The following is a 15,848-nucleotide window of genomic DNA, read 5'->3' on the forward strand; positions in this document are numbered from 1 at the left end:
TTTGGGCATATCAAAAAAGTTATTGTCATTTTTGCTTGATTTAGTTCTGTAAAATTCTTTCCGTGACCGAAAGAAGTATTGCGCTCAGTCCATACTGAACTTTTTAATAAAAAGCAGTAAAGCAATCTACTTCATTGTCAAATGATTGAAAGAAATTTAATTAATGCCTTTGGAGGGAACGCCTATATAAGTATCACAATCACAAGAATGTGCATATATGCATATATGAATACATATGCCCAGCCGCAGTCTACCCTGTTGCTTTAATGTCATAACACTATAGTCCATGAGCAGCTGGAGGCAAAAATGAACTCCTATAATTTAAAATATCGTGCTGACACAATTTTAAGGTCAAATTACATTGTGTACTTTATTAGAAGATTAAATGCTTGCTTCATCACAGGACATTTCAGCCCTAGAAAAGGCAGGCAGTATAGAAATGCTCACAGACAAACAAATTAAAAATAGTAAGTTATAAACAGGGGAAAATAAGTTTATGCCACACCAACAAAACCAAAAAGAAACAAAAAAAAAAAACCAAACCCAAAAAGCGAAAAACACAAAGATGCATGAAAAGCAGTATGCTATGTTAGATGTTTATCTATACATAAGAGACAGGTGTCACAAAAACAAAACAAAAAAATCACGAAGCTAAAGAGAAACTTTAACTCACCAGTTTCCATCTGTTATATCTGAATTCATGCATAATTGATTATCCATGACTGGTAAGTTCTTTTTTTTCACTAGCCTAACACAGTTTTCTAAACATTATGTGTTAAATCACCACCAAAGTAAAGGGTGTTTGAGAAACCGTAAGGGCAGAATAAAAATTTTTAATGAAAAATAACATGTCAGTTAATAATAGAGCTGACCTATGTTTAAGAGAGAAATTTTAATCATGTGCATATTAAATATTAATAACCTATTCTGTTATTGTTATAATAAGGTTAAGTAAGCTTCTCCATGCTTAAGGAAAGAGAAAAAGTAGGAATATGTAACAGTGAAAAAAAAGCGCTGAGAAGCAGAGACATAAGGAAAATGTGTCAACAATAAACAAGAGGAAATGAGAAAGAAGGAAAAGATGAAGGTGGAAACTAATCTCTATGTGTCATTATGACTGCCAGAGTACTGGCAAAGCAGCAGCATCCTTTTATTTCAATTTTAATCATTTCTGAATTTTAATACCCTGCTCCTTTTGTAATTCTCCTGGCATTCCCTATATGCATCCATCCCAGCCAAAACACCAGTGTAAATTAAATGGCACACAACCACACCACTGATGTAGTTCTCCCAGTAGAACCAATTGAGTGACCAAAAAGCAGAGAAGGTATGACTACTTTGTATCCCCACAGACTACTGGCCAATTAAGTGACTTAATGTTCTTCAATTCCTTTAATTTTGAAAAGAAGGGCAGTGGTTAGGTAACCCAGCAATATAGAGCCATTAAAAAAAAATAAAGCAAGCCAGTAGTAATACAATAATCAGTGACCATCAGGGCCTGGAAAAATGAGTTTGCTCTCACTGGCACTAAGGAGCATCACATGATTATTTAATTACAGCTCTAATTTTTGTCTCGTGGATGGCAACATATCAACAATTAATAGGGCAAATAGAGGAGACTGCATTTTTAAAGAGACAGAACCTATATGAAATAGTGCTTGGTAATGCAATTTATCAGACAGTATAATGCTTCTTACGGCATATCTGTCATCCCGCAAACATATAAAGAAATTCTACTGGTTCAATTCTCCTGCATGGTACCCATAAAATTCTTCTGGAATGCTTAGAAAACAATAACTACACCTATGAGTATCTTAATTGTCATTTTAGGTGGCAATGCAGAAGTCGAATACTTGTAGGGCTCGCAGCCCAAATAAAGTAGTGGAATCACAGGTTTCAAATGCAAACATGCCATAAAATTTTCTTGAAAAGATTATAATGAAAGGCATCAGGAATGGCAAAAATGATTATGGTATTCAGTGAGTCAAGTGAAGGAAAAAAGAAAAAGAAAGTCAATAAAATACAGTCAATGGGACAGAGATTGATTTTGACCGACTGACTTTACTGTGAGGTTTTCTTTCAAAGCATACCGAAACTAGGGGCTCAAAACCCACACCAATACCATTCCTGCACAGGACTGCTAGGTAAGAAATGAGAAACAAGACCTAAAAGAAGATGTATGATAGATATTATCGACCGAAAAGCTCTGCTTTAAAACAGCTGGATGCGGTTTCTTTTCCCTCATGCCTCATCCTGCAATGACGGCAGTGCGGGACCTAGGAACTGTGGGAAGTTCACTATGTCAAGGAACACTTTCCACAGTTAGGGGAATCTGGAAACTTAGCAAAAGAAAAACTAATTTTATGCTCCTCTTTGCAAATGTCCTCACTTTTTCACAGGAATGGGTAGACCAAGCTATGAACCTCATAAATTCATATTATCCAGTGTGTGTTTCGGACAATAGTTAATATCTGACATAGCAAAAGCAAGCTCTAGATTTCCTCTCAGCAATAAACTGTACCTGTGAAAAACCTACCATACTATGCTTAGAAGTCTTTTTAATCCTACTTCTCAATATAAAAATTAGACATGCTTTTTCATTTGATATTCGAAAATCTACCCTTTGAACAAGCAAAGAACGCTGAGTTTGGGCCCTTGCACAGAAAAAAAACCCACTGCTAAACAGCAGTTCAAGTATTATTTCAAAAAGTGTGACTAGAGAAGCAGTACTATTACAATAAATGCTCCATTCCTCCCCAAAATTGTGTCAAATTAAGTTGTTTCCATTGAAGTCATGAACATTCTGGATTGGAGATCTTAATCTATAATCTTAAAAAGAAAGCTGGCAAGCAAGAGCTTGTATGTAAAAGTAAATATCATTCTTTTTATGCACTGGTTACTATACAGATAACATGTCTCACAAAGACTGTAATTAAATGTCTAGTGCAGAAGTAACACTAAAAAGCATACAGTATTATTACATTACAATGAATCCTTAGAAGCTAAAACTGTCATTTTTAAGTTTTAAGATGCCTTTAATTATTCTTGAGACTTCTTACATTTATCAAGAAAGCCCACCTATGATGAAAAGCACTAATGATTTAAAGTCTTTTTAATACGGCTCTCCACAAAAATATTAATTTAATCTTTGATTACAAACATTTTAAAACTCAGTCTGGAAATCCTCCCCACTTCATTTTTTGCCTTTGGTCCTTCTGAGACCCTGCATGCATGCACGCTCTCTCCCACTCTCTTTCCCTTCCTCTCTTTTCTGTCTTTAATGTAATAGAAGTAGGAATATAGGGTGTGTATGATGTTAGAACTTTCCTCATTTTCATTGAAAATGTTTTTAATTACTTGGCTATTATGACCAGACACACATTCTAAGTGCAGTTACTGAAAAGGAAATACCTTTCTCATACCTTTGCATGTGGGTTTGAGTTCAGAGCAGCAATTATTGGCACTTCTGCTAAAAATGTTTTTCACTCTAGGACTAATATACAAATATAAAGAATTACTTAATCCTTCACTGTTCTATGAAACACGTATACTACTAATTTTATAGCTGGGTAAATAAACCAGGAGCATATTAAGGCCGCATTTATAAAAGGATAGTGTGCTGCAGCTTCCTTTTCCTTCATGTAAAGTTATGTGCTGAGCATTTTCAAAATCAGGGTTACAGCATCAAGATGGCAAATATGGCATGGACGGTTATTAACCCAAAATTACACTTTTTTTTCAGGGCTGAAACCAGAACCAGGAGTCAAGACACCAGAAAAGACTATGAGACCGTCCTCCAAGCACAGGTGGTCTGAGTGCATCACCACTTCATCTAGTGAGCAGCAAGTGTAACGACCCACAAATGATTGCTGCTGGCCAAATAAATCCTGTCAGAGCAGGATCCCGGGAAGACGAGATGCACTTGAGGTTTAAAGCACCTCCCTCATCTCCTCAGGTCATACCATGTCATAATGCGCCACGGGAAAGAGATAGAGCAGCTAGTCCCTGGAAGTTATGTAAGGCCAGCGCAGCTGACAGACGTGGCCCATCCTGATGCTCTGCACCCAGGTGCAGCTGGGGTGACCGAGGCCCATCTGCAAAACAGCAGGCTCCTCTGCCTCTCTAACCTGCAGTTCACAGCAGCGAAGCACGAGGTAGCGAGAGCTAACTTCTGTCAGCCTACAGCTGTGCAGAGGTGTCACCAGCAATGCTTTACAACAGCTCAGAGACAGCAGCTAGCCTGCACTCCAGTGGAAGCAAGTCTTACAGTCCCAATCCCAGCAAACACAAATGCACAGTGGTTCACAGGGGAATCAAACCTCCAAAGAGATTGCTGTGCCTTGGTGTTCTAAATAAATAGCTAAAAGGTGGACCTTGCCACAAATACTAAGCGTTAGTGTGTCCCTCAGCCCATCTGAACACCTAACACCGACCCTCAGGAACAGTGAAAACCAAGCTCTGCAGTGACACATCAGTGTGCATGGGAGCAAAGTCAGGCTCAGCAAGTTTAAAAGGAAATATTTAGAATTCAGACAGTGCCTGAGGTATGTTACTACTCTCTACTACTGTACTCTACTATTACTATGCCATTCCTAGTACACGGCACTAGATAAAACAGATTAAGAGTAGGTTACAACTGGTACAGGGCACAAGGACCAGATCGGAACATATGTACAAGATCAGTGCTGGCAAGTCTCCTTAAAATTAATCTCTATCAAGACTTAAACCTACTGAGAGCAATGCTGTGCAGAAACAATGAGAAAGCTGACATTTGCAAAGCAATAGAATGGATATCCATTATGTAATGAAGTGTTGATGACAACTGTGGTAAACTTAGATGCCACAGAATGGCAAATGTTTGAAGGAAACATCATAGTATATCCTCTTGGAAGTAACAGGTACAAGTTGTGGTCAGGGCTGTTGAGAGTTCATGATACCACTGCCAAGGGAAGTGACCAACAAGCCAACTTAGTGTTAAGTATAACACTTTGAGTATCTGAGGGAGGAATTAACCTCTCAGGTAAAAGTTATTAATGGAGTCCTTCGACAGAGAATTTAGAGAAGCTTTTTACAAACTGTAAGTTATTCTGACTGCAGTTATCTCCAGTTCAAATGCTGGCTACTTGGACTCATCACTTCAAGAATAAAAGTAACATCAACAGGGCTTTCTGAAACTGACTTTATAAAGTTACAAAATTTCCGTATAGCAGGCAGTAAGAACTGTAAGTTACTCTTTAACCGTCAAACTGTTTTACTTCTTTCTTTTTTTTTCTTTTTTTTCTTTTTTTTTTTTTTTAGAATCAGTAGCAACTTTGTGACAACTAAAGTTTAAAAAATGCACTTGATTGCATAGTGACAGATTTGCAGAACATTTTTCATCACACACACATATGTGCTTTCAGTTATTAATAAAATGCTTCTGCCCTTAATCTGCCATTGCCTGAATATACAATTACAGTGTCTTGGATAGACAAATACTGTTAAGGAATTCTGTTTTCCCTGTTTGAGATGCAATTCAATTACACCAAGTAAAACTGAATACTATGTCTTTAAAACTGGCTTCGGCTTGCCACAGAAAGGAATACTGAATCACTTTTCTATTAGGTTCCTCTTAGAGCGGAATGATAACAAAACTTTCTTCTCTTCCTCACCCCCACCTTCCTTTTTTGCTTGTTTTAAACAAGGAAGAGCCAGCTGCCCTGGGTAACACCATAGGTAGATATTAAAATGGAGACAGCCATTATTTAGTGGCGACAGGAATATAAATACAGGCACTAACCTATAAACTGGTGTTTACTTCAGGAAAGTAAGTCATATTTTTTCCTCTGATTGCCGTGCTGTCAGTTTAATGCAGCGTAAATAAACAGTAGGTGCATGATAGCTTTAAGTAGAAAGTGTTCATTCCACAAGAGCAGCAGGTTACTGAAGCCTGATGCCTATAACGGCAAAAACAGAACTTCCATTTTACCTGGCTAAGAGACTTGTGGCTTTTCTATTAAATTAATTTGTCAGAATTCTATGAAAAATATTATGCACTCAAAGAACTTTACAAAAAACATTCATTTTTGCAGCCCTCAACTTGAACCATTTGAAAAAACAAAAGCCAATCACTCCTCTGTAATTTCATCATCCCATCGCTCTAAATGAAAGCTTTATATAATCAACCTAATATAACAGAAAATAAAATGATATATAGAATTGCCTATACTTTGAGTTATTTTGTTCTTATAAATATATTCCCTGACTGAAAGTAAAAAAATTCCCCTTTGGAAAAAGCAATGATGTCTGAGAAGATTGTATATACACTCTACATCTATTAACATAAATTATAAGAAAGTAAAATGTTCCAGATGTGTTTAAACTGTTGTAGAAGGAAAGTTTGTGGCTTCACTGGATATATATTAAATATATCTAGAGAGAGCAATGGCAGTTATATACAAGAAGGCAATAAAATGCTTCACTAGAGTCTATGTTAAAATACCATAGTTCCTAGAAATATGACTAAAGCATTTCAGAAGTCATATTTCCTCCAGTTTTAATTCAGAAATCTACTTTAATGTATTTTTCTATATATTACAAACTATTTTATTAATAAAGTAATCTTCTTAATTTTTTTTTTCAAATACAGCTGGAAACCTAAGGAATTACTTCAAATTCCTCTGACAATACTTAGACCAAAAAAAATAGGTAACATTTAAAAGGTAACAGTACTTTGAAAAATCAAGTAGTTGATACATTTAAAAGATTTGGTGGGGTTTTTTGTTGGTCTTTTTTTTAAGAAGAACAACAGACTTCCACTGATTATCATCTAAATGGCAGTTGCACACATGTAAAGCCCTCTCTATCCCAAACCTGTAACGTGGGAGAAACATTCTCTCTACAGAAACCTCTCTGAAGAGGTTTTAGTGCTGCTGGGGTGGATGTGCCCACGTCCCCAACAGGGCTGAACGTGGTGTTTGGTGCCTGTGGGATGCTGGCAGGGCTGCAGGCAGGGCTGGCGCTGCCTTGGGAAGCACAGCCACAGAGGGCAGGTGCTCATCCGCTGACCCGCTGGGCCTATGCTGCAAACCAGAGAGGTGCCCTGCTCGTGCACAAGCTGGGGCTGGTGTGGCAGCCTCTCTCTGCTTCTGATACTGCCAAAGCACTTTGTCCCATCAGTGAGTTACAGATCGACTCTGCTTCACACTGCTTCCTCGGGAGCACAGCAGCAGGTTAGGATTCACACGAGTCGCTAAAATAGCATGAGAGGGGAAACTGCGAGAGTTACTTTGCTATTTAAAGTATCAAGTACAAAGAATATAAAAAGGAAATGGCCAGTTTTTCAAAATTCATGCACAAAAAGCATTTCATTTAAATGTTTTTTGTTCCAGTAAACTATTTTGCATACAAAGGACTTATTTATTACATATTTGAACTTGTGGGAAAAAGGGAAGGAATGCACTGATTCCTGAAATAACTCTAAAAGCCTTTTTGGAAGCTTTGCTCTTCTGTGCTCTTGTTCTACTCTGAACAGTTTTATTACAGGGACAGAGGAATTCCTTGGAGTCAGTTGTTTCTTTTCCACTAGCTGTACTGAAGAGTGGGCATACATAGCATACTAGCCAAGGATTTTAATTTCTCTTCTATTGCCTTATTATGTTTGTGCACTATCTGTTCCGACGCATGCTTATATGTGAACACGTTGCATTTTCTGCCTGCTCATTTTTTTACCTACTCTACGTTATTTCACATTTCCTCGCAAAACCATTGCTTTAACTCGAAAAGCAAGGTAATACCAATAACAATCTCAAATAGGAAGTGAATTAGAAAATGAGTGTGTGTATGTATAAACATATTAAAGACCATATAGGAGTACGGGACTGGAAAGAGCATTCTCAAATTCTGCAAATAGTGCTGAAGAGTAATTAGAAGATAGAAATTGCAGAGAACATGCTATATTCATGTCTATACACTCTACGCTTACAGTTTCAAGTTGTTTTTGAATAGTGCGCCTGATTTGACACATTTCTATCTGGTGATTGTGTTAAATGCTTGAACAGATAGTGAAATATCCAAGCATTCCTTGTGCTAACTACAGCTGAAATTTTACACTTATTGTAACCTTTCCTAACAATGTGAGAAAAACAGAGTAAATATATTAAATTTGTTTCACAACAGATGCTTAGGTTGTTAATATTTAAGATGCCTATTCATGCTATTCCTGTCTGCACATTTGTCAAAAATGTAAGCTTGAATGCTAATGTTTGCCAGCAGACTACAGCAGACAAATATATGAATGCGCTGTACCAAAATAATATAAAGTAGAAATAAGGGGCCGCTGCTAACTCCCACCCAAGTAGCACAGACCAGGATGAAAGGGCACCTCCAGATCACACGCCCTGGAGTCTCTGCATCTGAATTTGTGAATTATTTTCGCAGAAGCGCTGCGCTCATTTGCACGGACTAAAACCAGCGGAGAGCTTTTCTCAGTTTAAACTCATTTCAGTTTAGGAGCTGGTGCAAAGTGTTTCAGAAAACTTAGATTGTAGCGAAGTTTCTCTCGCAGTCAGAAAAAGCTGGAGACTGGCAGAGGGAAACTCCGGGTCGGGCAGGTGCCTGTCAGGAGCGCTCCCCCCGGCAGCCGGCGTACACGGCGACAAAGGGGCGAGGATTTAGCAAAACCTCGGGTGGCGGGTTCGGAGACGGAGCGGAAAAATCAAAAGTAAATACTGGAGCACACAGACGAGCTCCTGGCACTGCTCCCCATGACAGCGGCAGCGCCGGGTCGTGCCGCGGGCGGGGGGACGTGCCACCCACCGCCACGGGCGCGCCCCCGGCTGGGGCAGCCGCCGCCGCTCGGCCGCAACCCCCGCGCCCCGCGAAAGCGCCACCCCGCGACCCCCCCATCCCCCCTGCCCGCGACCCCCGGCCCCGCCGCTTCGCCCCGCGCCGTCGGGGGCGCCGCCGCCCCGCGCCCGCCGCTGCCGGGAGGCGCGCGGCGCTGGGTAAGAACTTTGCCAAACTTCTGGGTTTTTTCCCTCTGCCCCCACCCCCACCTCCCCCCGCTCCCCCCGTGCCGGCGGCAGGTGAGGCGGCAGCGGGCGAGGGAGCGGAGCGGAGCGGGGCCGGCGACCGGCAGCGGCGCGGCGGCAGGTGTGAGCCCGTGCCGGCCGGGAGGCTCCGGCAGCGGCAGCGCCGAGCGCAGCCACCCGCCCCGCGCCTCCCTCCCGCCCGCCCTCCCGGGCCGGCACGGCCGGGTAAATCGCCGCGGCGGGTGCCCCCGGCACGGCTCTGTCCCCCCCGTCCCCCACGTCCCCGAGGAGAGACGCCGAAGGAGCGGGACCGACTCACTCATGGGAGCGCGGCGGGCGAGGCCGGCGACACCTCCGGCTTCCGAGGCGCCGGCGAAGTTAATTGCACTGAAGTTCAAGTTGTCTTTTCACCCATCAGGAGTGGGCGTTTAAAGGAAGGAGAGCGAGGAGGAGGAGGGGGAGGGGGGAGAGTCTCTCTCGCTCGCTCTCGCACACACACACACGCACACACACACAGACACACACAGAGGCACACGCATGCACGCACGCACACACACACACACGCACACGCACCCGCCCGCTCGGCTCCGCTCCCGAGCTGCCTCAGCAAGGAGGAGCCCGGACGGAAAACACCAGGGCAGCAAGGTACCGGCGTGGGGCAGCCCTGCCTCTGCCTGCGTGTGTCTGTGCGGGTGTGCCTGCGTGTGTGTGTGTATATGTGTGTGAGTGTGGGAGTGTGTGCGTGTGTATATGTGTGTGAGTGTGTGTGTGTGTGTGTGCCCGCGCTCCCCCCGCCCGCTGCCTCGCACAGCCCCTCCAGGCGGGGAGGTGCACGCTGCCCCCGGGGAGGGGGCGGCGGTGCCGTCGGGGCAGCGCGGCCGCTGGAGGCCGGTCCGACTGGGGCCGGGGTCTCCGAGCCCTGCGCCGCCCGCTCTGCTCCGCGGCCGCTGCCTCCTGCCTGCGCGGCGGCGGTGGGAGGGGGGGAGAAGCGAGCGGCGGCTGGAGCGCAGCGGTGGCGTGTATGTGTGTGTGTGTGTGTGTGTGTGTGTGTGCGGCGGCTCCTTCCCTCCAGCGGCTCCCGGCCCCGCGGGGCGGTGGGGCTGACTTGGTGGAAATGCCAGGGGGATGGTGGTGTGCGTGTGTCCATGCCTGCCGTGTCCCTCTTCTCCCCGGAACTCGGGTCGAAACCCTCCACCGTCCCCGCATTGCCTTCCCTAGCACCGCGCCCCCGCCCCCCTCTTCCCCCTTCTCTCCATCCTTCCCCCGCTCCTTTATTTCCACAGCTGTCCCCGCGCCCTCTGGCCGCCCCGAGCCGCTACTCCCAAAGCGCCGGCGGCAGCCCCTTTCGGGCAGGCAGCGCTCCTCGGCCACCCGCGATTTGAGGTGGCTGAGGGAGAGAAGCTCCGCTACCGCGCTGGCGGTCTCCGCGGGTTGGGGATGCCCGGGTGCGGGCAGGCATTCCCCGGAGGCCTCTGCCTGCCGGCAGTTCCGCTGCCCCGTCGGGCCGGGAGCGGGGCCGAGTCCCGCATCGCTGTGGTCCTCCTGCCCGGTGTTTCACCTGGCACCACGTGCTCCTCCGTAACGCTGTTTGAGAATTGCCTTTATTCATGAAACTTCTCCTAGGGGAAGTACTTTTCTCTCCCTTTTTTTTTTTTTTTTTCGTTTTTAAGACCTTGTGTCCCCTCTTCACTGATGCAGGATTTGGAAGTGGAGTTCCTGGAGAATGACCCTGGCAATGAACGCAGGTTTCCCTGAAAGCCGAGGCTGTTTCTTATTCCCTAGGAGACTGACGAGAGAGGGGACCCCGGATGTCAGCCCGATCTCCGTTTTTTATTTGTCTCGACTTTGAGGCAGATTTTCTCTTTCAGCTTTGGGAGCTGACAGGTACAATTCCCATAGGCACCTTTGCATGAAACAAGACCAAGGCCAAGAAGTTGATTTGTCATTGCTTTTCCTAGTTAGCCAGCAGTATGTCCTTCTATTAATTGCTATTAGTAAGTTAACCTTGTAGCTCAGTTATTGAATAATCATTAATCCATGGAGGATACACAAGCCCAAAGGTTAATAATAGGAATAGCAATTAATAATATTGACCTTGCCAGTGGGGAGAGTATTTTTGTCACAGTTATTAAAAGGCTCTACTATTTATACTAGGTACAGTGGTGCAAATTTGGACTCAATATGTTGAATACCAAATTACTTCAACAACACCAGAAATTAATTCACCCCTTTATCTCCATGTTATCAGTCCTCTGACTTTTTCTCAGTTTAAAAGGTATCATCCTCTACTCTCTCATTTTAAATAGAAATGCTAGGTCTTTAATCAATTCTGACATTTCCACTAGAAAATAACATTGAGCTCACTTACACAGATAAAAATTTATTTGCCTGCAGCTGATTTGTTGTAGTGCTTTGGACCTATTCATTTCTCAGAGAGGACTTAGCTTTTTATGGTCTTTTGATACCATGGGGTAATAAATAGGAGATCAGTACAAAGGGATCATTCTCTCTTTTATAGGTCCAACTCTCCACTCCCTGGAGTTGTCTCCTTGCAGAGCTACTCTGACCGACTGACTGACTAACCTACATCCTTCTATTGTCAAAGACCCATCTCCTTTATTTGTATCACATTTCTTACTGGCTGGTCAGTAAGCCCTAATAATAATCGTGTTTCATGTCTCAGAAATCTAATAATCAAGTTACTCATTGCTACAAATTGCAGCTAAGCTATTTGGGTTAGTCACGTTATCCCCACTTTAAAGGCAGGGAAACTGAAACAGGAAAATTAACACATTTGCCTGAGGCTACACATGGATTTGAGACCAGATCCAGAACTGGAACTGAGTTTAGATCAAGCTCCCTCTTAAAGATCCTCAAATGCACTATGGAAAATCCTTCCTTAAAATAGAAATGTAACATAAACCTTATTTTTCATCAACTTTGTATATTAGTCAAAATATACACTTTTTTAAAGTCACATTTTGTTTTTAAAAGATAAGGTTTATTCAGCTTAAAAAGAAAAAAAGTATGGTAATACTTTTCAACTACATCAGGCAGTTTACTTTGGAAACAAATATTTAATACCAGACTGTGAGCAGTAATGGGAATAGAATTGCTTGTTATTAGGCTACTGTAAACAATATTAGTTGAATGTTATGATATTGTTACAAACCAACAAACTATGATGGGAAGTCCAGGATTAGTGTAGATAAGGCGCTCTTGCTTACCTAGTGTGCACTGTTTTCACCATAATGCTCCTTCAGTGCTTTCAGTATCAAAATACCTAGGATGAGTCTAAACACTGAAAAATATATGGGACAACCATATACTGTGTTTGAGAGTTACGATTTATATCATTAAGCAGTGAGTTTTAACCAAGTTGTGTCATTCATGTCACTGAAGCAAGACACATATTGCCTGCCCTTTAGCTGTGGCATGTCATCAAAGCTATTTGGTATGACTGAGCACAGATGGCATGCCTAAAAACCAAGTGTACAATATAACTTTCCTGTTACTGACATGTAGGTATTTCTTCTTCCTCAATTCCCCCCTGCCCCAGATGTTTGCTTGCCCAGCCTTCTACAGGAGCTATAGAAAGTCCTATTCATCCTGCTCATCCCTGGTGCCTGGAATTGTGCAGTTGAAACCCTATACAGAATAAGTGTTCACATTCTTTTTAAATTATTTTTTTTATTTATGCTGACAGCTCCTTTCTGAGCATTTTTAGAGTCCTGATTTGAGGGAAGTGGGTGCAGATCTCATTCAAATAGTCATTCTCCAATACCATTAGCATTACCTGCCAAAAATGAAAGTGGCATATGAATCACAATAAGCCACTCATGAATTTGTGGATTTAGAACCTGCCAAGGAACAACAGATACACACAAATTTCAAAGACCCATCAGTTTTAGGTACTTCCAGGAGTGCATAAAAGTACATTTATCCAAAGACCGTCTTACTGATGGCACATTCTATAAGGCCTACAGACATAACTGATTCCAGGGAAGGATAATACTAACTGAAAATATTTCTGTCTCAGTCTTTCTTTTACAAGTGAAGTAGTGAAAGTGATGAATCTGCTAATCATAACCATGTCAGAGGCCCTTCCTGAGGTGCCCCTTATTGAAGTGCTACTGTGACATAATGATGTGTTGCTTTTGTGTGAGAAGAGCTTTAAAATCCTCTGGGAAATATCACAGTTGCTTTCCAGTTCCTTTCAGACATGTAAATACCTTTATGTTTAGACATGAGTACAGAGGGGTGGAAAGTGAAGTTCAGCAAGGAGTAGAGTGGGGTTAAAAGCATCCACATGGATCCAGGAACCAAATACATACATATGTGGGCTTTTTTCTGTATCTGATATTATCTGGGGCTTGAAATGAAATGTTCATTATCAAGAAGAAACACTGTAGGAACGTGTGCCTACTTGAGAGTTATGTTGACCCATGGTTGACAGAGAAGGCCATCTTCTGCCTGAAATTACAGATGAGCAACAGAACTCTCAGTAGTGCTCAGATTCTTGTGTCGTTCTTAAGTTATATGTACATTATCAAGTATGGTTTATTTCCAGCTTGTAGTGTGTGGATAATGCTATATCAGTGAAAATCACCACATGCCACCTATCATTCTTTGTAATTGCTTGCTTTCATCATGGTTTGCTTAAGCTGAGCACATCAGAAACTGAAAATAACATTTGGGTATTTTTTTCCTTCTTAACATACAAAAACTCCAGCCTACATTTTGAAAACTATTTATATGCTATTATTTGTGAAACCTAGTAAAGAAACCTTCATATTGGCATGGAATACACATGGATGTCTCAGCAGCTTGTGAAATGTTAAAACTTGGTTTGAACTGTGTTCTAACCAGTTATAAATGTTATCTGCTGTAGATGAAAATGGTAATCGACAGATACAACCATGCTGAAGTAGCCTTCTGTGCATTTCTTAAATGCAAGTGGCCATTACCAGCTGTGCCACAACCTTTTCTGATGTTTCATCTTGTAAGTAGCTCAGTGGAAGACAGTCAGATGTCTTTTTCTGAATATGTCTTTGGTGCATTTCTGCAGTCTGTTGGTTATTCTACTCTTTGTTGGTTAGACACCAATCTCTCGAGCTCAGGCCTATATCACCTTGCTACTTGAGTGTCTGTTCTAAAAATTTCTTTACTGAAGTGGGCATCATGTCAATAATAGCATATTCATCTGTCTGTCTCCAGACTGGCTTAAGTTCTCTCCAATCATACAGTGAAGGCCCATGTTTCCAGGCCCTTATGCTGCACAGTATCTCAGTTCCATTCGGCCTCTCTCCAAGATGGTAACAGCTTTCTGCTCCACATCTCCGTTACAGGAGATCTTTGGATTGCCTAAAAAAGTAAAGTGCATCCTGTAGATTTCCTCATAAAACTTTTCTTTTTGAAAAAGAACAACTTTTTGCAGGTGCATCAGTGATGTCAGACTCAGTTCTGTTTTGCCTGGTTGCCATCTCCCTCTTCCATCAGTCTAAAAGTATAATTTTTTTAAGGATTGAAGGAGATATATTAATATTTGTGTGAACCACTTTTCCTGCACATTGTCTGTTCTTTTCTCCTTCCACTTGGTGTCTGGTTTGTCTTGGCTGCTTTTAAAAATTCTGTTGCCTGTATTGAGAGGCTGCCAGATTAAACCAGTGAAGAGAAACCAGGTGACTGTCTACTTTTATGAATATAGGTTGTGTATAATAAATTCCGGTTTTACATCTATGCAAATTAAATCATCATATGATTCTGACTACATGCATTTTTTATCAAATATGGCATATATTTCACAAATTATATTTAACTTGTAGTCATGTTGCAATTTTGAATACCTAACTAGGAATTACAAGGTGTGCCACTAGATCTTAGTAAATAGTTTTACAAACCCAGAAGAAATAGGGCAAATTTAGCTTTTTTTCTTGTATTCTTGTTGAATCTAGTGAAAAAGCTTTTCCTGCTATAGGGGATAATATAAATGCCTCACTACTGTGCTGTTAAGAGATGAAAGTACACTTGGTTTCTAGAAATGCAGAGATTTTGTAAAGGCCTAAACAGAATGTGCCCAGAACAAGGAAGTTTCAGAGAAACATGTCTTTGGTCTGGAGTTTACAGCGTCTAGTTAGTAAGGCCTTTTATTAATGTTTCTCGTCACAGAGTAGAGGACATCAGTCACAATGTCAAAATAAACATTTTACTTCTGCAAAATTATATTTTCACCTCAGGAATAATGTGAAGCGAAAACAGGATTTAGCATAACTCTTCCTGTGGACAGACAGGGCAGTTTTAGTGTCAAGCCCTAAGCCTTGCAATATGATTCTCAACCATAGGTGCACCAGACTTTGAATAATCAGTCTGTCAGATGAACTAAGACAGGCATTATGCTGTGAAGGTAACCCCTCAATGCTTTCAATGTTAATAATTTTCAATAACTGCTGCTGTTTTTTTTCCTAAATAAAAAGATATTTTGTTGAGCACAAAGATGTCTCTGTCAATACTTGTGTTTCCATCAATAAAAGGATCTGGATGGGTTGAAATGTGGGAATCAGGTGGAATTCAAACATGTGAACAAACAGCCGTGATTCACAGAACCTTTTCTAAGAAGTTGTCTAAACCTCAAAACACTGGGTTTGCCTTAGAGTTAGCTCCTTTTCCACCTGTAACTCCTATAAGGCCATTCAGGACTCTCCATACCCACCCAAGTCCTCTAGACCTGCAATATTCTTCTGCTTGAGTGTCTTGGTCAGCTTGGCCTCCTGGTTACTCGTGGAGTGTGCCCAAACTCCCTGACATGACTGCATTCTTGACAAAATGCAGCAGGGTCAC

The 15,848-nt window shown here is 42.1% G+C and overlaps 1 protein-coding gene and 1 long non-coding RNA gene across 3 annotated transcripts in view; one reads left to right on the plus strand and one right to left on the minus strand.

Annotated features, from left to right (window-relative positions):
* The window catches only part of SATB1 (SATB homeobox 1), a 91,898-nt gene extending 82,431 nt beyond the window's left edge, over window positions 1–9,467 (minus strand). The window contains exon 1 of the mRNA XM_059846020.1: window positions 9,331–9,467. The gene's annotated coding sequence lies outside the window, so the exon portion shown is untranslated. The remainder of the gene's footprint in view (window positions 1–9,330) is intronic.
* Window positions 9,468–9,517: 50 nt separating this feature from the next.
* Window positions 9,518–15,503, plus strand: LOC132327168 (uncharacterized). 2 transcript variants are annotated; one of them, XR_009486458.1, is made up of 3 exons: window positions 9,518–9,656; window positions 10,710–10,895; window positions 11,530–15,503. It is a non-coding gene; the product is annotated as an uncharacterized LOC132327168 (long non-coding RNA). The 2 variants fall into 2 exon arrangements; XR_009486457.1 differs by having other exon boundaries at window positions 10,710–15,503.
* Window positions 15,504–15,848: the final 345 nt, after the last annotated feature.

The sequence above is a fragment of the Haemorhous mexicanus genome, chromosome 1 (assembly GCF_027477595.1).
Source record: "Haemorhous mexicanus isolate bHaeMex1 chromosome 1, bHaeMex1.pri, whole genome shotgun sequence".
In the NCBI taxonomy this organism is placed as follows: domain Eukaryota; kingdom Metazoa; phylum Chordata; class Aves; order Passeriformes; family Fringillidae; genus Haemorhous; species Haemorhous mexicanus.